The sequence below is a fragment of the Catharus ustulatus genome, chromosome 1, assembly GCF_009819885.2.
Source record: "Catharus ustulatus isolate bCatUst1 chromosome 1, bCatUst1.pri.v2, whole genome shotgun sequence".
Classification (NCBI taxonomy): Eukaryota; Metazoa; Chordata; class Aves; order Passeriformes; family Turdidae; genus Catharus; species Catharus ustulatus.
The window spans coordinates 33,814,406-33,839,232 of record NC_046221.1 but is presented as its reverse complement, the minus strand read 5'-3'; the positions used below and the strand labels follow the sequence as shown (position 1 = coordinate 33,839,232).

Genomic DNA, 24,827 nt, shown 5'->3' with positions numbered 1-24,827 from the left:
TTATTCCTTCCAAGCTAAAACACTGGATGCATTTAAATTGGAGCTGTACCAGTGCATGCCTAAAAACATTTTTGAGGTTCCACTATAGATGCAACACAGCATTTGAAAATCGCTTAATAAAATCATATGCAGAAAACAGAAATGCAAAACAGCTTTTTGGAGCACAAAGTAAGTTAAAGCACTTCAGAAAATATTTAGACTATGTCAACATATTCTTTAATAAAAAAGGAAAAATATATTTAATTACACTATTATTACATCTAGTCCATTTTTCTATAGAAAGGAAAAGACCCACCATGAAATGCTTCCATAGGGAAGTGTTCAGCTAATTCAGTCTACTTAATTTCACTCAATTTTCTACTGCAACCCAGCCTGAAGGCAAAAAATTTAGGACAGGAGTGAATCTGCAAATAGAAGTGAATCTGCAAACAGAAGTGAATCTGCAAAATTTATAACATTTAAATGAAATTATCTCTGTCCCAGTACCTCAGTTTTCAATTTTACATGATCACCTAGTAAATTTTCCAAAAATTTCACTTGAAGATCATCCTGAAACTCTAATGTTCCCACTTCCACTAAACTAATCTCTCCCATGCACACATGCCCATTTCTGCCCAAACAAATTTACTAGGAAGCAGTAAAAGCAATTCAATAAATTAATGATGTTATAGTACAGGGTGACTTTCAACAGGAAAATAAAAAAACATCTACTTCACTACCTTTGTCATATGACACAGTTCTTGCTTATTTTAAGGACACAGCTAAAGCTTTATCCACAAAGAAAATTTCCAAAACACAGTTGGAATGTTAGTAGTGATGTAATGGATAGAAAATGGCTTTTTCAAATTTGTTTGCAGAGTAACCTGTTTATGTGAAAAACACCACACAAAACCTTTGTGTTTTAATAAAGAAATGGCAAAATATGGCACGTTAAAGGCTTACTTGACTTTCAGGAATGCTCAAAATAAAATTCTGTCACTTCTGTAGTGAACAGACTCCATTCTAAGCCTTTCTTTCAATTCATTTCAGTCAAGATTCACACAATTGTCTATTCATTACCCTCAAAGTTTAGTTCCTTTAGTCCTTTGAAGGGTATGTTCAAGAACCCTGCAAAAGGAATAAAAAGATCAGTTTGACACTTGTATTTTGAAGGGAACTGAAAAACTTTACAAAGTAAGTGACACTGCCCTTAGTCATGTGTTTTACCCCCTGGACTACTTCCCCACATTATGTTACCAGGATTTATTCATGACTACAAATGTTTAATGAAAAGTGAGAAATCTAAATTCAATTTAAGAATACCTAGGCACAATAACATAAGGAAAAATGTATTTCTGGTGATCTTGGGGCAGCTTGGATTAAGAAGTACATGTTTTTAAGGTAACTACCACTTTGAACGCTCTCTTTGAATGTTTGCCACCTTCATTTTAAAGTCAATTTCCAAGTTACTGCAGTAAACCCACAATGACAGTGTTCTGTGTTGTATAAGGTGGGCACAGGCAGTGAAATAGCAAAGGGCATCTTCAAAACTGTATGTGATGCATACTGACATGTTTGAAATTTTCTCCTCCATTTCCTCAGAATACCAAGTTGGGTTTCATTAAGTTTTGCTACAAACTTCTGAATTTTCAGTCATGTTCCCCACCACTCCAACTGAAGCAAAACCAGAGAGCTTTTAAGAAAATTTTGCACATTTTTCAGTTCAAATGTTTTGGGGTTTGTGTTTGTTTATTTGTTTGTTTCAGGGTTTGTTTTTTGGGGGGTGGAGAGCTGGTTGGTTGGTTTGTTTTTCTTTCAAAAGAAACACTGGCAAATGCAAAGACAGCTGAACTTTTCTTCTTGAACAGTTCACACCACTGCAAAACTTAGTGAAGAATAATATCTGTCAAGGCTTTTTATCATTTTCTGAGACAAGTAAATTGCTGAGAAAGGTAAATCTGAAAGCAGTGATGTTGGAAACAACAACTTTTACTGATACAACATCATCTTTTTCATAATGGCTTCTCTTGTAAAAATAAGACCATGATAGAACTGGGCTTTTTGACTGCATCTGAGCCATGAGAAAACTTACAGAGGGAAAAAAAAAAGTTGTAAGATAATGTGTTTCTCGACTTCAAACTGCAATTGCTGTTTCTTAAAAGCAATTCATACACATCCTCATATACTAGCTCTCTTCAGACCTATTTATGCTGAAACAAAAAAAGCCACATTATCTTAGTTTTTACTCAAGTCCTTTGATGGGAGAGAGGGGAGAGAGAGGAGAGAGGGGACAGAGGGGAGAGAATGAGTACAAGCAAGTACTAGGACAACCCTTGTTGGGTTTTGACTATAAAACCTGTCAGATCTGCACAAATTTTAAGGCCCAGTTACCTGGGTATCGGTGGCCAGAACCACTTCAAATGCCATCCACAGGAAAGGAGAGGATTCCCAAAATAGCCTACTGAAGTCCTCCCATGTACTATCAGAAATGGTAGGTTAGGGATCGCGAGTCTCTGTCCCCAGCCTTGGAATTTTAGTGCAATAGATAAATAATAATTGCATGTTTCAGCTTTTTCCCAAGAAGGTTTTGTGAAGTCCAGTTCCTGACCTGGAAAAGAATAATTGCTTTCCAACCACCTTCAGCGTGGCAGTTGAAAGGACTGTCTCATCACACCAAATGAGCTCTCAGAGCAGTCAGTCCCCATCCATGGTTGTTCCTGCTTATCTTTCTCCCCACTGAATTCCTCTTTCCCTGAAGAGTACTGGGCCTGAGAACAATATAAAAAGAGAACAATGTAACCTCTTACGGATAAATTGGTTCTTTGGACACAACTAGTTCTAAGATTGTGGAATAATTCAACATGAAATTACCTTCAAGTTCCCAAGAAAATTGAATGGGCAAAGATGTCTTTTCCCATAACTTTCTGGGTGTTACAAGGTCAAAACCACATTGTTGCCAGCACTTACAAATGTCTTTAAAAAAACCCCAAGTCCTATCTCAGCAGACAAGTTATACAGCACACAAGGTAGTAAGAAATAGATGGGAATAGTCATTGTCTCCTACAAACTTGACACTGAAGGTTAAATGGCCTCATTCTTCCTCAGGATTTTGAAAGATCTGAAAGAGAACATAGTCTAGAAGTATAAATTTTTATTTGCAGAAAGGAAATCAACCTGGTTACTTATTTTTTGAATTATCATCTCTGTTTCTTTCACTTTGCACTACACTTTTCTTGAAGACGTGCCCAACACCCAAATGGAATTTTGATTTCGTTTCAACTTCTCAGAAACCCAGACTATTAACATGGCCCCCACCCAGAAGACCTGCACACATTCCACTTGCCATGTAGTAGAGGAAAAGTCCTAGACTTAGGACAGAACCTGGATGACTGTCTCTTCTCAAAGAGCAGCTGATACTTATAAGCAGCCCAGGCTTGCACTTCCTTAAGTCAATACATCCTGATATCTCAGCTACATGCATCCTAAGAGTCAGCTATGCACTATGTGCAAAGTTGTAAGGACCACTGGACTGCAAGGACACATGCTGGACTTTAGCTTGCTTTTTGGTCCAGTCAGGAATGGAAAACAGCTTGAAGAAACAGATCTAATAAAGTAAACCACATGCAGGCAGACTCCCAAACACCTGTCCCTGGACAGATCCAGTGGCACACTAAAAAAGGTACCAGCCCAGCAGCCTGGTAAAGCACTTACTGGCATTAGTCTGCACTTGAAGAGATCCTTTAGAAACACCAGAACACGGTGTCAAAACTTCCTTTGGAATATTCAGTTTGGAAGAAACCTCAGCAGTACTAACACCATATTGATTGGAAAGGGACCTTTTTACTTCATTAATATCCTTTCCCTAAATCAAGCTTGCTGATGGCACCAAGTATTCCTCCACAGTAACTTGCCATGGTTACAGCAATCACATTTGATCCTGTAAGAAGAAATTTGTGTTCAATGACTGAAGTATTTGAAACATGAAAGAAGCTTTCTCAGCTATAGAAAATCTGGCAGAGATTCTGTTTTTCCAAACACAGTGTCAGGATTTAAATACCACATCACTTCTCAGCGTAAGTTTTCAGACCTAGACAAGCCAACTTTCACACAGAAGGAATCAACACTTGTTTTTTAATACCAGAGTGACTGCTTTGAATGAGCTCCTGCCAGTAGTTCAAAGAATAAGCCAAGTCTCTGTATTGAAAAAATCTTTTCACAAATTAATTACCATGCCTCTGTCCAGAACAATGGACATCAAGGGCTATGAAGGATAAAGATTCAATCAGGCATGCATTACATTGGCTCAACATAGGATTAAATCACGGCTGAAAGGGTAGAGAATTAAACAGTCTCAGGATAATTTTTTCATGTACACTCTAAGGACTTGAAACTCACTATACAGTTAATATAAATTTTGCATGTGCTGGAAACTGTGATCTTCCTGTGCTTAATAAATTAATTGTTAGCATGTCAAACAAGTTAAAACACAGGACACCAAGAAGACCTGCAATTTCCTGGTCTCACATGCCAACCAGAAACTTAAACATGAAAAGAAAAAGATTCTCACCCATGCTAAATACCAACAAGATAGTGCAGAACCCTTCCCCTAAAGGATTGTTACCGAAGACTTACACTGTTCATAAGTTTTCCTAATTCTTTATTTAATAAAGTCAATCACTCTGCAGGCAGTTCTTGTTCCAGAGAGATACCCTGAACAGGTACCTTTTTGTGAGAACGGAACATTTACACAGTGCTTTATGTGCACACGTCAGATCTCTCATTTTAAATTATCAGGAAGACTATCTGAAGTTCAAGACTGAATAAAATTAATAAATGAGTATAGTAATTCTACCAGTCTTACTCTTCAGTTCTGGGGCTTTCCAAGAACAGGTGGATACAGATTTTTCTGTATGACAGATACAGAAAAACAATGCAAAGACTGATGAAATGAGAAGTTTACAGTGCAGCACAAATCTGCTTCACACAGCAGAGCTGCAAGACTCCACCATAAATTTGAAGCATGGAAATATCACTGCAACTGCATCCCAGACATTCTTGCTTTCACCAAACATTTTTACTTGAATCTACTGTGCTAACAGCAGAGCAAAGCCATGCAATACATAGTGTCCTATGACTTTTGAGATTCCATAAAAGACCCAGACAAAATATAACAGCACCCCAAACAAATTCACAGACACAGCACTTCCAACACCATGTGCAAATAATCCTCTATAAAAACTCACTGACTTTAATCCTTTGAAGACTTTTGTTGGATTATATGTTGGGACGGGTAGAAAACACATTTCAGTGAGTTTAATCATCACCAACATGCACAAATTTAAGATCATCTTAGTGTCAGATTATCTCTCATGGTTTTTATTGCAGTCATCATATCAGTCATTAGAACACAGGCCTGCAAATACACCAACATCACATTTCAAATCATTTAGCCAAATACCCTATTATACACAGAGAAGTTGGTCATCTCTCCAACACAGACATAAAAATAAAATTTTGTTTGAGAGCTAAAAGTCCTGAACACCTATTTAATAGCGAATTACTTGAAAATTTATCTAATAAAAGGAAAAAGTTGCTGGCAAGTAGGCAACACATTACGATGAACTTAGAAAAACTAGATACAGCAAAAGGAGCAGCTCAGTAGGAAAAAGGACAAAAAGAAAGGTGAAATGTCATATATTCCAGCTAATGGCCCAGAAAACCACACCTTGCCTGTCATTTTTGTTGCTTACATGGTGCTTACATCATGCTGGAAGGGGTAGTGTTTAAATGGAACTGTCACCTGTTCCACCTGTCTTCATGCACACAGACTGGCACTTCTGCCTGGAAGATGACACAATGCTTCTCCATGGATAAAAAAGACAGGGAAGTTCCCAATGCTGAATCCTGCATTGCACCCTCCTTTCAGCCTGCTGCCTTTAAAAAAGTTGGTTAGACAATATTCACTAAAATATTACTGAAAAGGCTTTAAGAGTAAGTTTAGCTGCAAGCAGGTAATCAGCTCTAGTGACTTTAAAGTTGATGCATGTGTTAAAGGCAAGTGACCTACTTGAATGAAAGGCTCATTCAGAGGTTTATATGTTCAGATCCCCTCAAAACAGGCTGACAAGAGGTATTTGCATATATTTCCTTAAGTACAAACTGTGAAATGTCACACAGTATAACTCTTGATTAATCCATTAGATTCATACAGACTCCAAGTTTCTCCACTATCTTTCAATTCACTGCCTATTTCTGTTCACACAAGAAAGCATCCCTCCTGTTTCCTATACCAAAATGCTTAAAAATCAGAGTAGAGACTAAAATCAAAATGGCAGCTTAGCTGCAAAAAATGAATGAATAGCTAGAATAAAAGCAACCTGTGCTATAGACATCCAGAGATCTTTCTAACATGTTTAAATTACAATTTAACATCGGATGGCCAAGATCTCAAGAGTCTCCTTATGATTCTTCATATATTTTTGCCTTTCTTCATTCTTTTAATTCACTCAGAGGCTGCCAGTAAACTCTAAAAACTATGTAACAGAAGCTTTAGCAGGATTCTAATTTTGGTCACAGATAACTAAATACAGCAATTCTAGATAATATTAGCTGAGATTTATGATGCATTCAACATCTTCAGATGCACAAGAGTATTTTTGGGCATCACTTGGAAAGACAATATTCAATGTACAGCTGGTAAATTTTACTCTTTTTTTTTTCATCCTATTTCTATAAGAAATAAGAAGCACATTAATGCTGCATGTTCTCATTTTTTTAAAAAAAGGATCTATTTCTTCAGCAAGAGAAAACACAAGTCTGATCAAGCCTCACTTTCAAGGTATCAAGATGACCATAACTGGTTTTGAGAGTAGAAGTTAGATAAACCTTTGTCACTTCTCCAAACAAGATGTACCAATATTTAAAGGAAGACCTGCCCTCGTGGTGCTCCTTGAGATAAGAAAGGTCAGTCCATTTTTTCTGAACTCCATGTATGTTGTGTTATATCTGCTCCATTTCTGTTGCATTATATACTTAACTAAATTTAAAAAAAAAAAAAATTATTTGTTTTGCCTACTACTATCAAAATCTCTTTTCCAAAGAAGAAAGAGCACCTATAAAAGCCTAGATCAAGTTCTTGGTAATGGAACTGTTCTTACTTTTATACGCTTCCCAACTTCTGTCAAGGTTGAGAGCTTCCACATTCTACCCAGGCCAAACAAAGGGTTTGCCAATGATTACACTTCCTATTAGAAGATAATAAGAAAGTCACCTTGAAAAAGTAATTTTTAAAACCTTTTTAGAGAACTGTATTGGGACACTGCTTCGTTATTGCCTCTTTAACCAACAAAAGGATCAAACATGAGAACTATGACTTTTACCAATGAGTGAGAAAATGACAGACTGAAAAGTAAAGGGGAAAGAGCTCTTTACATTTCTCTGAATCCTTGACACCACGTTTCCAGCAGGTAGTAGAAACTATTTCTATAACACTAAGCCTTTATTCTGCATGGAAATCACTGCTTGAATTCCAAGATCTTGTATCAAGCTGATTTCACCTAAAAACACATCTCCAGTTCTCCATTAACACAGGATGATCTAGAACGCCTGACTCCATTCTTCTTCCTTACATCACAAGACTGAACCTAGAAGCTTTAAAGCCATTGTGTATCGCTTGAAAATGGAAGTGTTTTCTAAGTGACACCGAATGTAAAATACTGCTAGCTACCCGTAGAACGACTGGAGTGAGGGAAAGAAGAGCCAGCTGCTTCAGCTTGTTCCCCGTTCTGCATATAGATACAGGGCAATGTGAAAGGGGACGTTAGGAAGGATGTTTTTTAAGCACAGCAGTTGAGACTGTGATGTTTCCTTATTATCTATGCATTTCCACAGATCAGTTGAACATGCTTCCAGGCACAGGATACCATACTGTCAGACTAACTTGAAAGAGCATTTCTATTGCTAATTGAGAAGTCTTCCCTTTAGCTTCAGACGACCACCTTTCATCAGCACAGATATGTAAGTTCAAAGGACTCAGTGACCAAACAACCCAAAATTCTAAGCAGAAGAATGTTTTTCCTTTAATCCCAACACACTGTATCTTCCTGTGTTTATTAAAACCCCACACTGAAGGCAGAAGACCTTTAAAGCCATACCAAGATATTGGCCAAGGCTAGGTCCACCTTACACAAGATGCCCCTGTGGAAGACAGGATCAGAAGGAACATATCACATGGCAGCATCAGATTTCTGGAAATCAGGTAAATATATAAACAGGCATACAAGTTCCAGTGTTTGGAGGCTACACATCTATTTCTGCTGTTTCACCTGGACACATCATTAGGCAGGATGGAGCAATGGCCCACCAAAGAACAACCTGTGGGTACCCTGGTCATTCTGATATGCTTCCAAAACTATGTGCAATCATTAATCTGCTGCAAACTTGGCACCAGATGTTACCAAAACAAGAACTAGTACTGGTTCAATCTTCACAGAAGGCAACAATGTTGTACGTATCACATATCAGTTATCAAGCACTTCAGTGAAAATCCAGTGTCAATTATTTAAAGAAACTAAACAGTAATCCAATCCAAGGATAAGAGTTTCTCATGTTTAATCAAACAGATCTCCAGTGCACCCTAGCAATTTATGTATGAATACTAGTCCATTAAGAAGTTGAAATGGAAGCTTCTTGAATGGTAAAAGCACCCAACAAAAATTATATAAACAATCCACAACCTAATTTAATTTTAAAAAGTCTTCAGGTTAAACATTAGCCAGATTCTGTGAGATTACCTAGGGAAAATGTCATGCATGCTTACTTTGTTTTTATGCTTTCCTAGACAGTTTATGGATGCTGGGCTTTTTGTTTATAGACAAGTGTACTTTTTCTAAAGATATATATGTATGCATATACACCCACACACATCTTAACACATGCATATATAAAATACTACATTTTATTAAAAATTCCTTCTTTTTCTGTAAGTTTCCATATATGTATGCAGTCACATGCATGCATACAAACAAAATAAAACATAGTATTTTTAAAGAGCATTTAAAAGCCAGACTGCTACTTCCAACCCATTACTGGTAACAACCCTATCCAGTTCAAAAGGTCAACATATCCTAACATAGGGCAAGATCACATCAAACAGGAGAAAGTTCCTGCCTCAGGGTCTTTCTTCAGTGCAAAATTAAGAGAGTAGGAATCTTTTTCTTACAGGTAGCCACAACCACAGCTGCTAACATGTACCTGGTATTTCAGGTCACCTTGCATTTATACTGGCTCCCTAATGACTTGCAGAAGAGCAGAGAAAGAAAAAGAGTAGCAAATGTGTAATCTGTTCTCTACTCAGGGATGGACTTCTTGGAGACCTTCAAGTCTTATGCCTTTAGCACTATCAGTCATTCCACTGTGTCAGTTTTCAATCCCCTCTGCAAAGCTATCAGATCTTTTTGGAAGCTGCTAATTTGCAGGCCCAGGGCAATTACATAAGATGTTATTTTAGTCATGAGCAACGCATTAAATTTTGGATTCTGCTGCTGTTGCACATTAGCACAATGAATTCTTCACTGGTTTTTGGATAATGATGTCTAGGCACTTGGGGACCATGCTACGCTTCTTTATCCCTAGCTGAAAGCTGAATTTAAGGCTATCCAGCCACTAACTTTTCTGGTCCCAGCTTCTTCTCATCAAGTGACATCCACGTCTTCTCTCTTCTTGAAAATCTGCCCAGAGATAAAATTAATAGGAGCTCCTGATAGATTCTGCATGGCTTCAGATGCTGCACTGCATGTTAGAAAAAGGAGCTGGATGGACCTTCAGTCTGACCCAATGACAGGTCTTATTATTTGAAAACCTACTGTATTCAATGGGACCCAAGTACTTTCAGGTTTGCAATGGACTTAGGTGTTAGGTAGCTAGGCTGTAGGACTTCATTGATGACACAAGTAACAAGTTTTTTCCTTTCACATTGTATTTACTTCTGTATTAGTACATAATACTCCTGCACATAGATACCAGATGCTAACTACAGAACTAAAATGATTGCCTCTACAGATATCCTGTCTAGTCCTGAACACAAACAGGAAGTCATATTCTGAGACCTCAAAACACCAAAGATTTTCCTTCTATTGCAAAATGGCACCGTATTGTTATAAGGGTAATTTACAAATTAATCTCTGCGGTCTTCCCTACTGCTTAAGTGCATTGCTGTAAAGGTAAGAAAAATCCAAATACAAACAGGTCATTTATATAAATGCATTTGCATCCAGTCATGGTTCACAACCATCTATCTAGAGATTTGTCCTTCCTGCTGAAGTTCATTAAAAAAATAGGAAAAACTATTTTCCTGACTATCTCCCCTGACTAACTCTGCTCCTCTCTTTATTTCACACTGACTGACTTTCTGTCCAAAGATTTTGTAACAGAGGTAAAAGTAGTAAGTTGCTTTATTCATGAAGCTTACTGTCAGAAGCTATTGGGAAGATTTCAAACCCAGAACTCTGGAAATACAGATTTAACAAAAACATTGCTCTAGCTAGACTTTGTTACATGTCACAGTTAAAAGATTTAGTGTGATTACTCTCTGCTTATTAAGTAAATATTTCCAGTATTTCCAAACTAAGAAACTCTACAACTGAGACTAACTGAATACAGCATCAGCTGTATGAAGTTGAGGAGCAGAAGAGATACCTACCTGAAGGATATAAAGTTATGGGTGAAATGGTAAGCCTTAAAAGTGATCTAAATTTTGAAGTAATTACAGAAAAATAAAACTCAATGTATTAACTCACCCTGGAGGAAAAAACAGAGTAATCTAATTCAAACTAGTCTATGGCTGTCCAGAGAGATTACCTCCTGGAAGTACAGTAATTATATTTGTAAAGTAAAATCATTTATGCCTGGGGTAGGGAAGCCCAAGGGTTTTTATTTTTTTATTATTATTTGAAGTGTGTAAAAGCTTTTAGTGACATCCATAATGAGAAAAGAGCTTTGTGCAGAAAAGTACACATTCTGTGTAATGGCCTTCATCAGAAGTAGTAAACAGGTAAGTGTAACTGGTACAACTGTATCACACCAGATGTCACATATGAACAGACATACAGTTGCACTTTTCCATATGGGGCCTATAAATTCTAAGCTAAGCAGCAGACTGTTCTGAAACTTATTATACAAGCATTTCTTGCCAAATTTGTAATTAGACTAATCTTACAATTCTAAAAAAAAGATTCTTAATGGAATGAATGTTCCTCTATGTAGTTTTGGTTTGGTTTTTTTTGCTAGTACCTTACAAATAAAATTACTTTGAAAAACCCAACCAAGCACTACATTCTTAGGAGTTCAAACTTACTTAAAGCATCTAAGTTTAACAACTCCAGTTAACAGCAAGACCTAACAGTACCATTCTGACAGTCGCACTGTCATACAAAACTCTCAAGACAGTTGTGGTTTTTGGAGAAACAAGGTGTGTGGTCAAACAAGGCTTAACTTCAGTCTTGTCTACAAAAGAGAACTCTTATCAGGAGCCAGAAGTTCATGGTTTGAACAGCTAAAAAAAGTAAAACAATGCCAGAAATTTGAATTCATCTATGAAGCAGTTATCTCAGAAATTTCAAATTACAACAGTGCACCTTGAGACCTTCCACTTTATGAGGAGTCCACCTGCTGAACAGTCCATCCTTCTCTTTTCCATTTCCTATTCATTAGTACCCATGAAGTTCTTCCTTCTGAAGGCCCCCGCTGCTTTCCTGAACAGCATGGAATCTGATGTAAGACTGAGAACTCTGTGCTAAACTTGGTAAGAACTACACATTTCTTTTTGCTGCTGTTTAATTAGCCTGTGCTGTTTGCAGAACTATTTGCCAAGATTTGACACAGTTAAATGTGCACGCTTCAATTCATAGCTAATGAATTCTGTTCAGCAGTAAACCTGCCTGCTTCTAGGCGACAGCACAAACAGTCCCAGCAGAGACTGCACCAATCTCCCCAACTAATAGACTTCTGGATGGGAGAGTCATTTTTTTATCAAACTACAAGAATAAGATTTCTAACTGAATAAATTTTTGGCAACAGCGGATTTTTTTTTTTTTTTAAACGAATGCAGACACTTATTTGCTAAGAAGCACCAGTTTATTTATCAGTGTACTCAGCTAAGCAAGCAGGCATCCGCACGACAGGAGCTGGCTTCTCCTCACTCACCCCGCGCGGCGGCCCCGAGCCCATCCCAGCGCCGCTGTCCCGGTGTGGCCACTGGAGAGCGCGCTTGAGCCACCTTTGCGAGCCGACCCGCGCGTCCGGGCTCCGCACTCGGAACTTGGAAATCATTAAATACAGAAAAACCCTTTTCTGCCCCTTTTTAACAGCAGCCAAAGACTCTCACCTTCTCACCAGTGTACACAGTTAATCTCCCATTCCAACAGCACGATTTCCAACAAAGTCCAGGTCTTTAAGACTTACCCGTTGGGAGCCAGTGGTGTGTGGCAGACACGAGAACAGACCTGGATGGATTTTTTTTTCTATCAAATTATGTGTCAAACACAAGAGACAATTCAACTCTTCGGTGCTCTCATACCCCTTTCTCTTTGTGTGTTTATGGTCTGTCCTCAAAACTGCCCAATCGTTTTTCCCCTCCAGCAACGCGAACATGAAGCAGAGATGAGGGCTCCCAGCCATCAGTCAGAGCAATTCAAGTACAGTCATTACTGCTCTGTGACCAGGTAATGTTACAGAAATGCTGATTAAAACCCAGCAACACAAGTTACCAGTTTATCTTGCTTCCCAAAGCACAATGACTCAAAGGTACTGTGTCCATTTGATCCCTCTTGTGACAAGACACCTGTGAGATTATCACAGAGCTAATGATGGACAACTCTTCTCACACAACAGGCTGAATCAAGGTTGAATTTTATCCATGCAGCAAGTAGCCACCCCACATAAAGCCACGAAAGAATGAAACTAAATTCACAGAGCCGAAACCAGTGTTTCACTTGATAAATAAGCCTCAGTTGAACACTACTTTAAATACCACACATAACAATGTACACCCAGAGCTTGTCCTCAGGGAAGATCATGTAAGACAAATGCCAACTGCAACAAGCTCCTGGAAGTTGTTAAAATACAACAAAGATTAAATTTGTATAAAGGAGCTTCACTGGTGAGAAGTGACCGAATCAAGCACTGCTCATCCCATGTTGCTGTTCCATACCAAATTTAGCGTAGGCAGCAGAGCTGTGCTAGTAGATCTGAGAAGAAGGACTGACTGTCTGCCTGATTTGAATTCAATTGACTGAATGCCCTACTGTCACACACTCCATGAACATTAAGTTTCACTTACCAACTTCTCCCTGCCTGCACGTACTTTATTGAAGAACGCGTAAACTGACTTTCACTTGTTAATTGCAGCTCCTTCTAATGATCTGAAGGATGCATGAGAAGCTGTAAGCAGCAGTATGACTCCAGCAAAATTAATAATCAGGCAATTTCTGTACAGCTACCTTGTCCTTTGCTACAGCACAACAGCTCACAATACAGTAAGCCAGAATAGCTTGGAAAGGAGAAACAAACTTTTCTCTCACTTCATTTGCTAGAAAACAGTCTGTCTTCCCAGTTTGAGAACTTCTGCTGCATAAGCAGTTTCATCTTGCCAAAAAGACCTCTGTAAACTTCAGCAGAGGATCAGGAATGGCATGGGGTGGAATTTCAATAAGATACGTAAAGGCTGACTTACCAACTGGCCCACTGACTTGTTAAAAAATAAATCAACATCACATAAAAAGTTGTTGACAGGTTTTACATACAAAAGCTCTGACATGATCCTGCAGTCAGATCTCTGAACAATTACTGAATGAACATGGAATCAAATATTTTTTTTAAATTTATCATGGAATGGAATAACACAGTCAGAATGGTTGATACATCTTCCTTTTATTCTGCTGATTTACTTGAGGGATCCCCTACCTTGTGTTACTAGTCTTAAGAAAAAACTTTACCCAATCTTTTTATCCTCAGTCTATTTACCCTCAATCTACTTTCCTCTATGCTGTGTTTGGATATTTTAAAAGGTATAATTTAAACTTTTCATTAATGTATATTTGACCAGTGGGTGGAGATAATTAGAAAATTAAACCCAAATTATTTGAGCAGCCACTCTTATTACAGAAGCAATATTTGGATGTCAGAGCTCTTTCAGTAAGAGGCTTAAGTAAACTATCTTAAAGTAAAAATTTAAACTTTTTCTTACCTTCTAATTTTCATTATTTCAACCGTATCTTGACAAAATATTTACAATCAAAATGTGAAGGTTTTAGCTTATTTGAAATCAACAGTTGTGACTCCACCTACTAGAAAAGCTAATTTAACCGAAACAGTAATTTGATCCTTTGGGACTTGGGTAAGCAGACGCTGCAAGAGGAGCAATGTTTTTGCGTAAGATATAAAGAATTTGCGTGTGTCATGTGTCATCATGTTTTGTGTCCCTCTCCCTCAAAAACAAGTTTATAGAAACCACTGTCATTCCTGCAGCAAGCATGGATTTCACTGAGTCCTGACTCTCAAACAGTTCCTTGTCAGAATGTAAAAGCAGTCAATACTCTTAAAAACATGTATAGGTAATTTATTAAATAACACTTGTTGCTAGTTAATCTGAAACGTCTTCTGATTTCAGCACCTTTCTAATTTCCACCATGGTTTCATGAGACCTGGACACTAGAATGAGTTCTTTAAGTAACCGATGTGCAAAACCCATGGAATGGTTGCTAATATGAAACACTGTTAGTATGAAAAGCCTTTTTCTTTTAAGCCACAGACTTTGAAAATAATTAAAACATGCTGATAAGAGTAGACAACATCCCATTTTTCAATTCTGTTATTAAACAAATGTTGTGAAATTACTGTAACTTCAAAGACTCTAACCCAAAATAGGAATGTAAATGTTTACACATGGAAGAACCCCTGTCCCAACCTCTCTATCTTTTATCTTTTTTTTTTGTCTCTATTATTCTTGTAAGAGTGACATCAGCCATACCTACATAATTCAGGCTTGCTTTATTCTGAAAAGAAACCAATTTCAAGCCACAGGATAGCACATTACCATCACCACGTTTTGCTGCAGTACAACCTGAGATCCAACTGCAGACGCTTATAATGACCATGGAATCATAGGAGCCCTCTAACAGTGTTTGTGACCAGCACATCTGTATTTCAACCTGTCTCTGGCATGTCACTCTGAATGAAACTCTTCTCTAGCACCCTCTATGAACCTCTTCTCTTGTGGGGGACAGTAAAATCACTTTTTCCCTCTCACAGACTTGCTCTTAACCCTACCATCACATTCTATGTCATATTTCCACACAACTAAGTCCAATAGTGTCTGTACCCCTCCAGTTGCAGGATGCTTCTAAAAATTCCAGTTTTTATCACATGTGCAAGGCCAACCCTTCCAGGTTTTACCCATTTTTAGTTTAAGCACAGAGCATGACAGGGCATTTTATTTTAACATATGTGAGCTTTTCATCCTCTTAGAACTTGACAGTATTATTCCTTCCACATCTGCATGGAGATTGTCACAATCCCAAGTGCATACCTGTCTCTTAAGTAACAAGAAATTCCTCCCACTTCTTCTTCAGCATGAGAAAAGATTCACTGATCAGTGTCCTGCACAGAGGATCAAAGGGCAGTAACAAGCCTGAGACAGTCACTAGCAGTGAGAACTTTAAATCACTTGGCAGAAAGTATGGGTTTAAAGTAGGACACTGATCTTTTAGAAAACAGCATTCAAACTACAATTTCTACAAATAAATACATTTAGAATAACACAAAAATTCAGCGACTGAGTCACTGTACAGAGACTCATACTAAGGAGTCTTTTTGCTTGTCATTTTGGTACCATAAAGCTTTCTCCAGACCATGACCTCTCCTGCACACAGAAATACCAAACACATGGACCAAACAGCAAGCTGGTGCTGGATGCTGACCGAAGGTATCCAGTATTTGAGGATAATGCTCTGATCATATCCTTAACAACTTAAAATAAAGCCAATTTGATAGGCTACTTGGTTTTCCTGCTTTTACTATGGTTAAATATCAACTAAAAATGCCAAAACTAGTAAGTCATACTGCCAAGATTTCTGTTCCTTTCTGCCTCCCTGAGGTTTACATACACACAAGTTCAAAGAAAAGGAAAATAAAGACCAGATTTAAATTTTATTCTCTAAATAAGAAATATCCTAAAAGTCAGGGTTCTTGCAGATATTCATCCTTTGTTAAGACTCTTTCATATTATTCAGGCCCATTTTCATTACTTCCTATTTTTCTTTTCTTTAAAAAAAAATAAACTGTCATGATTTAATAGTTTCCACTATTTTGTTGAAAGAAAAAAAAGGCACAAGAAAGAAGTAGTTCAAAAAAGGTCCAATTGCACATATGTTGCAACAGCTTTTCAATCATTTAAGAGACTTAGAGTATGCAGTTGGCCCACTAATAGAGCAGCAGAACAGATACCATTCCGCAGAGCTAGTACAGTATATTTGTCAATAATTTCCATATTAATTAGTTCTCAACAAGACAAGCTGAAAGAGCAGTGATCCATAAGATCTAAAATAAATGCAAGCACCCTGAGTTCTAGAAAGCTGAATATACACCCTTTTGGTTAGATATCACAGATTCCATTAAAAACAAGCAAATAAACAAAAACTCCAAAACCTAAACGACAAAATAAAAACCTAGCAATGCCACCAGCACTGCAACACCTCAGTACTGCAGATTTTTCACAGCAACACAGATCTCAGATAAACTATCTAGTGCAATACTTTGAGAACAAATTAAGGGCACAAGATCATAAATTCCAAGCATTTCAAGGGAGGGAAGAGGAAACTAAAGATTTCTCTGAAGGGTCCTTTAAAAATCCCATTTAAATGAGCTGAAACTAGACTCCAATTGTCAGCACTTCATTTAAATGAGAATTTTCTCTATGTCCTTTTCAAGAAGAATTTTTTGGCAGATGTTGTATGGTCTGGCCACACGTCAAAGTGTTAAAAGCCAACCACCTCAGCAGAAATAAAAGGAAACATTATGATGCTAGTGTCAACCCAACCAGTTTAACAGACACTATCTGTTCAGAAGCAGCATGCTAAGATTTCAAAGCCTCCTCTAGTCCGACATCTATTTATAGTTGCCCAGTGTCCGTACAATTTCTCACAGCCTCTCCTCCTCTCAAAGCCAAGTGGGAGAAGTTTAATGGACATAATCCTGGGCCTTGTGCTGCAAGATGGCCAGGAGACCTGCAACTCTCCTCCAGCAAACCCATGTGCAGGGACACCATGTGTTGAGAGAAGAGAGCGGTCGAACCTACGCAGCAGCCAAATATACGGGATAAACCTTCCCTCTCTGTTTTAGGGACACACTCCCCAGCCAGCAAGTTGAGAGCAATGAACCACACCAGCATCAAAGCTTCAGCAAAAGACACCAGCCTGCTTCCTCCTCAACACCGAGCAACAGCCTAAGCCAGCTGCCTTTCAAGCCAAGACAGAAGCTATCCAAGCCAGCTTTGACCCCCGGACAGCAGCAATGTCATGCAAGCACCCTCCCACCTGCAATGCTACCACTGTACATTGCACCCTCCTCAAAGAAACTCAGAGGCTGCTGGTTTTTTTTCTGTGCAGTCTCTACCATCCAGCCACGCACGTTTTTTGAAAGCACTATCCAGGTCGGCTCTCCTTCATCTCCACCAGATGTAACATCGCGGGAAGGGTGCAGATATTTTCCTGCATACGGAGCACCACGCCACGGGCTGAACTCCGGTCCAAGCTCCGCACATCCATCCCCGGTGCCTCCTCTCCTACACCTACATCCACTTGCCTGTAGTACTCGTACAACGACCGAGGAATGACAGCACTGCTGGAAACTCCTACCCACCTGATCACAACCACATTTTCGCCCCTTTTCCCAGTCAGAGGCAGACGGAAGGGGAGGGTTGACTTCCTCGGGCAGAAAATAAGCAGGGAAAGGCCGGGGCAGAGATCAGGAGAGGAAGAATCACCCCAAAGGGAGAGGAGATAATCCCCGAGAGGCAAGGCTGCGGAGAAGCATAAACGCGGAGGGAGGGACAGGGACAGCGAACTGGGGGGATAATCCGGCAGGGAAGGGGGGAGATAATCCTCTCGGAGGGGGGAGGTGGAGGATCCCGGAGAGGGAGGGGCGGGAAACCTGATAATCTCCAGGAGGAGAGAAAATACCGGGAAAGGGGGTGGGGGAAGAAGGGTGGGCGGGTGGATAATCCGGAGCGGCAGATGAAGCGCGAGTCTCCCGGGGACGCATCCGGAGGCGGGAGGAGGAGGGTTAATCCCCGCTCCAGGGGCAGAAATCCCTCTTCCCGGACTCCGGCGCTGCCATGTTCGCTCCCCTGCAGGCCCGCCCGGCCCCGCTACCTGCGGACGGCTCTTCCCGCCTCACGCCACACGCACACGGGGCGCCTCCGCTCCCTCCGCCGGGTCCAGGGGCTCGGCCGGGATGGCTGCGGGACCCCGCCTCCCACCACCATTTCCCCGCCGGCTGGGAGGCACGGGAGAAGCGAGTAGCCGGCCGGGCGAACCCTCCCTCCCCGCCCCCCCCGCACACGCGACCTCCCCGCCGGTACGGGAACTCACCGGCCGGTACCGACTCCCGCCGCTCCCCGTCCCCTCCTCCTCAGCGGGCGCCGCTCGGCCCCATGGACGATCCCGGGCGCGCGGGGCTGCCGGAGGGACGGCGCGAGCCGGAGGTGCCGCTGCCGCCGCTCTGCGCCCGCCTCGGCGCGCGCCGCCGGCGTGGCTGTGGCACGCGCTCCCGCCGCCGCTCCTCTGCCCCGCCCACCCCCGCCGAGAGCGCGCGCGCGCGGCCTCCGCGGCAGTGGCGCGCGAGCGCCTCCCCCGCCTTCGCCTCGCCCCCGGTGCGAGTGTGAGTGAGGGCGTGTGAATGTGTGTGTGAAAGTGAGTGAGTGCGAGAGAGTGCGTCTGAGCGGGAGTGCGAGGGGCGACAGGGTCGGCGAGTGCCAGTGTGTGGGAGTGCGCGTGACTGCGCGTGTCACAGCGCGTGCGAGCGCGCGTGCCCGCGTTTCACAGGGTGCGTGCGTGCGTGGGAGCGCGTGTCTGGCCGTGAGGCGGCGGCGCGGGGCCGTGCGGGGACACGCGCGCGTTCCTGTCAGGGCACGCGTGTGCGTGTGAGGGCCGCCGTGGGTGCTCAGCGTGCCCCTGTGCCACCGTGCCCCTGTGCCACCCCCTGTCCCACCGCGCCCCTGTGCTCAGCGTGCCCCTGTGCTCAGCGTGCCCGTGTGCCACCCCGTGTGCTCAGCGTGCCCCTGTGCCACCGTGCCCCTGTGCCACCCCGTGTGCTCAGCGTGCCCCTGTGCCACCGTGCCCCTGTGCCACCCCGTGTGCTCAGCGTGCCCCTGTGCCACCGTGCCCGTGTGCCACCCCGTGTGCCACCGTGCCCGTGCCCTGTCGCCGTGTCTCCGCCGCTGCTCCCGGACGGCGTTCGGGCTCTGCCCGGTCCGAGCCTGCAGGGGACACGTGGCGCTGCCGGCTCAGTCGCCGAATGCGAGAAGTGCTAGCAGAGAAGTCACACATTTCAGAGGAGAAAGGGAAAAGTGGGGAGTTTTCCCTGATGCCCATAACCCGCAGGAGCACTTAAATGGAAATAACGCCGGGAAAGCGATTTTCTCGCACTTCTGGTCACTGTTTAAACATTTTGTTTGTTTTGAACAACGATTATAGAGCAGCTTTCTCTTTTTGTTTCAGGGGAGGCTCTCACCTTTGGATACTCGAGGACTTGGGGAAATATGGGTTGCATACGGTCAGTCCTGCATGCGGAATTCGTCCTAACTAAAGCTGTGGTGTTGGTATTTTTTTTTTTTTGGTTTCCACCTAAGGGTAAAATTTGCTCCAGAAACGGAATGCTCATATCCAAAACAATCTGTTATTCCTCAGCTTGTTTTCATTCACTTATTCCTCATACCGACTCTCCTGGAAATTTTTGAATCCAAGCATACGCTTTAACTGCAATGTGCATCATTATGCTGCTCTAAGAATACCTGGTAGCCCGGTGTGACGTAAGGTAAACCTTCATAACAAGCTGTCTGCAATTCCCACTGGCTTTTTCTTTGGGAGCCATTGAGGAAAGGGGAAAGCCAGAGCTGTGAGGTGGCAGAGTTCTAAGAGAAAATCCACTAGTTACCCATTTTCATGTTAATGGGTTCAGGTTGTGCTTTCCTATCAGATAATAACTAAACTGATTTCTATGTCACCAACGATATCAAACAAAGCAGCTGATATTTATGATGGGCATAATTACAGAAACTGTGGAACAGCAGCCAGCAGGTGAAAAACCTCTCTCAGATTGTCCAATAAAGTTGCATCAAGTAAATGAGATCCTGTGCACCTCATCTTAGGAAAACTGTGTGCAAAATTCCTTTAGGAATTATTTTTACTTACTCTTCAAATTACAGTAGCTACCCTGTGCTGAGAGCTTCATCGTCATGTGGAATTATACATCCCCAGGTCCAAAGAGCTTACAGCCTTCCTGCAATTTCTCAGTAAAAAAGTCCAAATTGAACATATTTTTGGTAAATTGCTTCACAAGCAGTTATCTTTTCCTTGTTAAACTGAAAGGAAACTTAAAATGGCATGAGGGATTCTAAGCAACATAATGACATATTATGACCTTTTTGGTGTTTTAGCCCCTGCAGCTATGATGGAAAAACTGACAGGGATAAAAAATCCTCACTCCCCCCAAAATAACATTGGATCGTTTTCTCTCCTGTGCCTGTAATTTATTTTTTGGTGGTGTTCTAATTGAACCAGAGCACAAAACACATAAATGCCATCTCATCCTGTATTTCACAACTCAACATCTTGTTGACTTCTTCTCTTACAGTTTCTGCATTTGTGAAAATTGAACAGTATTCTATTAATGAGAAAGGGTTGTAGCAATTTATACTGACATCTTTCAGGATATCCTGACTTTACCTTTGTGGCCAATGAAAGAAAATTGCTTCACTGTAAAACTTAGAGATTCCTTATTGCAGTTCAGCTCAAAGCTTGAATCCAAACCTGTGAAATACAAGAGCCCATTTTTGGCTGCAACAGAAATATCTAAACATGAAGTACTTTGACTGCTCTACATCTTTTGAGCATTTTCCATTCTGGCCTCTGCAGCTGCTCTTTGGCTATTAAAGCCCTCTAGGGAATGTGTCTCAAATGCCCCCACACCATTTTTTGCCCCCTATTTAGTCCATTTGATCCATTAGGGTCAAGGAAGAAATAGAGATGTATTGTTTTAGAGAAGAACTTAGAAATTGATGTTTACCCTCTGTCAGGAATTATCATATCCTTTGGGCTTTTTGCTACTTACGTTTGCATGCCGCTCATAGCAGAAATCCCCCGTGCAAGGATGGTCCTTAGGACCCCGCTGGCGCTGTTCAATTGGAGAGCTTTGAACCATTCCCGCAGTGCAAAAATGACTGTAAATCTCTTTTAGCCATTTAATGGGCAATTACTGCACTTCAGCCAAGCCTCACCCTGTTCCCAGTTTGTGGCAGAGAAGACAGGACCTGGCCAGGGTTGACTTACATCCCAACAATTTCTGGCTAGTGGTCATGGTCAGCCAGGCATAGGTTAGAAGAGTGCCAAAACCGAGTTTCTTTATGCCAGGGATTATCTCAGTCTCTGTCTAGCCACAGGATTCAGGCAGCGTTAAGGGCTGTCTGGTAGGACAGCCCTAGCCCTGATACTTTTGCTCTGATTGATTCACATTCACTAGAACTGACATTTATGACTCCACAGAGCTTTGAACTCAGCCTTTGATGATACAGATCTCACTTGAGCGCTTTTGCTATGAAGTCTTGTGCTCCTTTTTGTAAAACTGCAGGGACCAAGGTGGCTAACATTCTGACCATTCTCTGCTGATGCTACCAGCACTAAGGTAGAGGTCTTTCTCCAGGGTCTTCTGGTTTTCCTAGGGCTCCTACCCTGGTGTTAGATGAGTTAGAGGAGCAGAGGAGCATTAGAGTTAGAGGAGCATTCCAGTATACAGAATATGGAAAGGAGGATGTGGTTTTCAGTCCCATTACAGTTCTGGATGTACACATGGAAAACAAAACCTTTAACTACCACCAGCGCTGCCATAATAGTGGAGAGATTATCTGCTGGCTGGTGTCAACTGTGCTGAAGTTTTCTTTGTCTTATTCTCTGCAGAACTCTGGGTCTGAATTCTGAATCGTCTATCACTGTTCTGATGGCTGTTTTCATGACAAAATGAACAGTTGTACCCACAGAGGAAGTACTTCTTTGAGTTTGTTCCCTTTCCATACTTGTGGTAAACTGGTGTTGAGTGAAGGACTTTGAGGTGGTGTGGGTTTTTTTTAAGGAGGTTTTAAGCTGATTGCTGGCATACTCAGCAAATCCATTGTTCCGCATACTTTTGTTACCAATGTCCAATTTGGATAATCATTTATTATGATCAGTTCTAAGACAGATCTAACTTTAGATTACTTCTTTATTTGATAACCACCAAAATATGCTGTCTTCATGACCCGAAAAAATTAAGACAGTGAAGTGTCAGCCTCTTTGCTGCATTTATCAGTATTTGGAGATCTTACGATGATAACTTGTTTATGTATCCATTGACATACCACTCAAAATATTTTTAATAAGTTTTTTGTGCCAAAGAAAGTAGCTAGGGAATTTTTAGTATTATTATTATTATTACTATTATTATTATTATTATTTTATTTGTTTGTTTATTTATTTATTTATAATTTATTTTTTGTGTGTAGTTTGTTTTCATTTCTGTATGCAGGACATCATAGACCATTTTTTTTTTTTAATCCAGCAAATACAGCAAAATTTCAAAGAAATTACACCATTTTCCAAGCTAGGAGTTGCTCCAGAGTAACTCATTAAAGGATCACATTGATAATTACAAATATTGATAATAAAATAAAACCCATTTTCTTTCAGGAGTGTGTGATCAAACCCAAAATATTTAGGAGAATGTTGATTTACATGGAAAGGTGGTGTGAAAGAATAAAACGAAACAGTACCTACAGAGTTAAAAGACTACACGTGTAATTCCTGTGCTATTTTCATCACTGAGGTCTGTTTGCATGTGGAATTCAACTCCAAAGAAGGAGATAATGAAGACAAATAGTATGGCCTTATTTTTAAAAGGGGTGGATAATTTCATGGCAGCTTACAACATTGGTAACTGGGCAGGCTAAGATAATAAGGCTAATCAAATCTCATGCTTCACAGCACTTGTTCCCTGCAGGGTCAGGAAAAATCTTTCCACTGTATACAACACTATACAATTAGCAAGGTTATTATTGGGGAGCAGAGGTACAGCCTTCTAAAGCAACAAGCTTTTGCCATTATCAGGGAACAGAGGCTGTACTTGACCCAACAGATAAAAGAGCATTATTTTCTTGTGCCACTTCTGCTCCTCTACACTGATGGAGTTTTATAATTACAATTCTTGGGGTTGTTTTTTTTTTTTAAATCCCTGGAACGTGATTACCTAAGTGCATGAATGTCTGAAATCTGTCAACAAACTCTTCCACCTATGACTCCTAGCCCAATTCTAAAATAGCTGTCACTGACTGGACATGGGAATCACATTGATTAAGCTGTTGCAGGTTGCAAGTACACATTTCCCTCTCATTAGGTCAGCAATGTTACAGAATTTGCATCTTTGCAGCAGCATAGGCAGAAAGACATAGTCCCAAATGATGATGAGTTTTTAGCTAGGAGCTGAAATGACATATTTTAAAAATATTTAGTTTTGGAAGTACCCTTCATTTTCTTTAATTGCCTGAGCATATTGTTGTAGGTGTTCTGTGTGTATACTTGTATTTTATTTTCTATCAGTGTATGCATCAGAGAAATTATATTAGATGCAAGTGAAAATATTTAGCTATCTTTTTCTGCAAAATTTATATTTTCTATGTGAATGTGATACTCTTTATGAGTTGGTGGGTTTTTTCCTTATGAGGTGGAGGAAGCATGACAGCAGAAACAACATTCTTTAAAAGCCCATATTATGAAAAGAAGTCTCTTTTTATGAGCTATGCCTCAAACACAAAGACAGTTATTTCAGAATTGCTAATTATTTTCAGGTGACCTATACTTTTTCCCTGTGCACAATCTATATGCATTCTCGATTCTCAGCCCGCACACTGTTCAGAGCAGGGAAAAAAAATCCACCAAAACACAACTTCTTCCCCATCTAGAAATTTGGGCTAAATGACAAGAAAATCTAAAAGTGTAAGAAGAGCTTACATAAAGACAATTTCAAGACTTCTTCAGAGGTGCAGAAGTGCTTGTCTTTCTTATATAAAGAATATCCAACCCCTTTCTTCACTAGAATGTGTGGCCATGAGCTGTAAAAGGTTCAGCTGAATGAAGTGGAATCAAAAATATTTTTTTTGTTGCCTCCTTGAGTCTCTGTAACAAGTTTACTAAAGGATATAGTGTCTACAGTATCCTCCAGTTACGCACAAATAATCCATAGAGCTGAACCATAACACTGTTCTGTTACTGGATAGCTGGGGTGATTTAGTGATGACAGACACAGTTGTTTTAGGTGCTCAATGCCTTTTTTCCTTCATTCTTCACTAGCAAGGTCTCCCAGGCTTTTGTGCAAGGAGGAAGAAGAGTACCAACAGTAGATGAAAATCATGACAGGGATTACTTGCAAGAACTCAGCTCATGCAACCCAGATGGTTTGAACCTGAAAGAGCTGAGTGGGCTGGCTGGCATTTTTACAAGGCTGCTCTCTGCAATGTTTGTAAAGTAATAGAGATCAGAAGGTCCTTGACA

The 24,827-nt window shown here is 40.7% G+C and overlaps 1 protein-coding gene across 3 annotated transcripts in view; it reads right to left on the bottom strand.

Moving 5' to 3' along the window:
• The window catches only part of PALS2 (protein associated with LIN7 2, MAGUK family member), a 58,905-nt gene extending 40,164 nt beyond the window's left edge, over positions 1-18,741 (bottom strand). For 2 of the 3 annotated variants that reach the window (XM_033076192.1, XM_033076186.2), the window contains exon 1: positions 18,624-18,741. The gene's annotated coding sequence lies outside the window, so the exon portion shown is untranslated. Of the gene's footprint in view, positions 1-17,892; positions 18,105-18,623 lie in introns of those variants that run through there. The other variant, XM_033076201.1, reaches the window with a different exon arrangement.
• Positions 18,742-24,827: the final 6,086 nt, after the last annotated feature.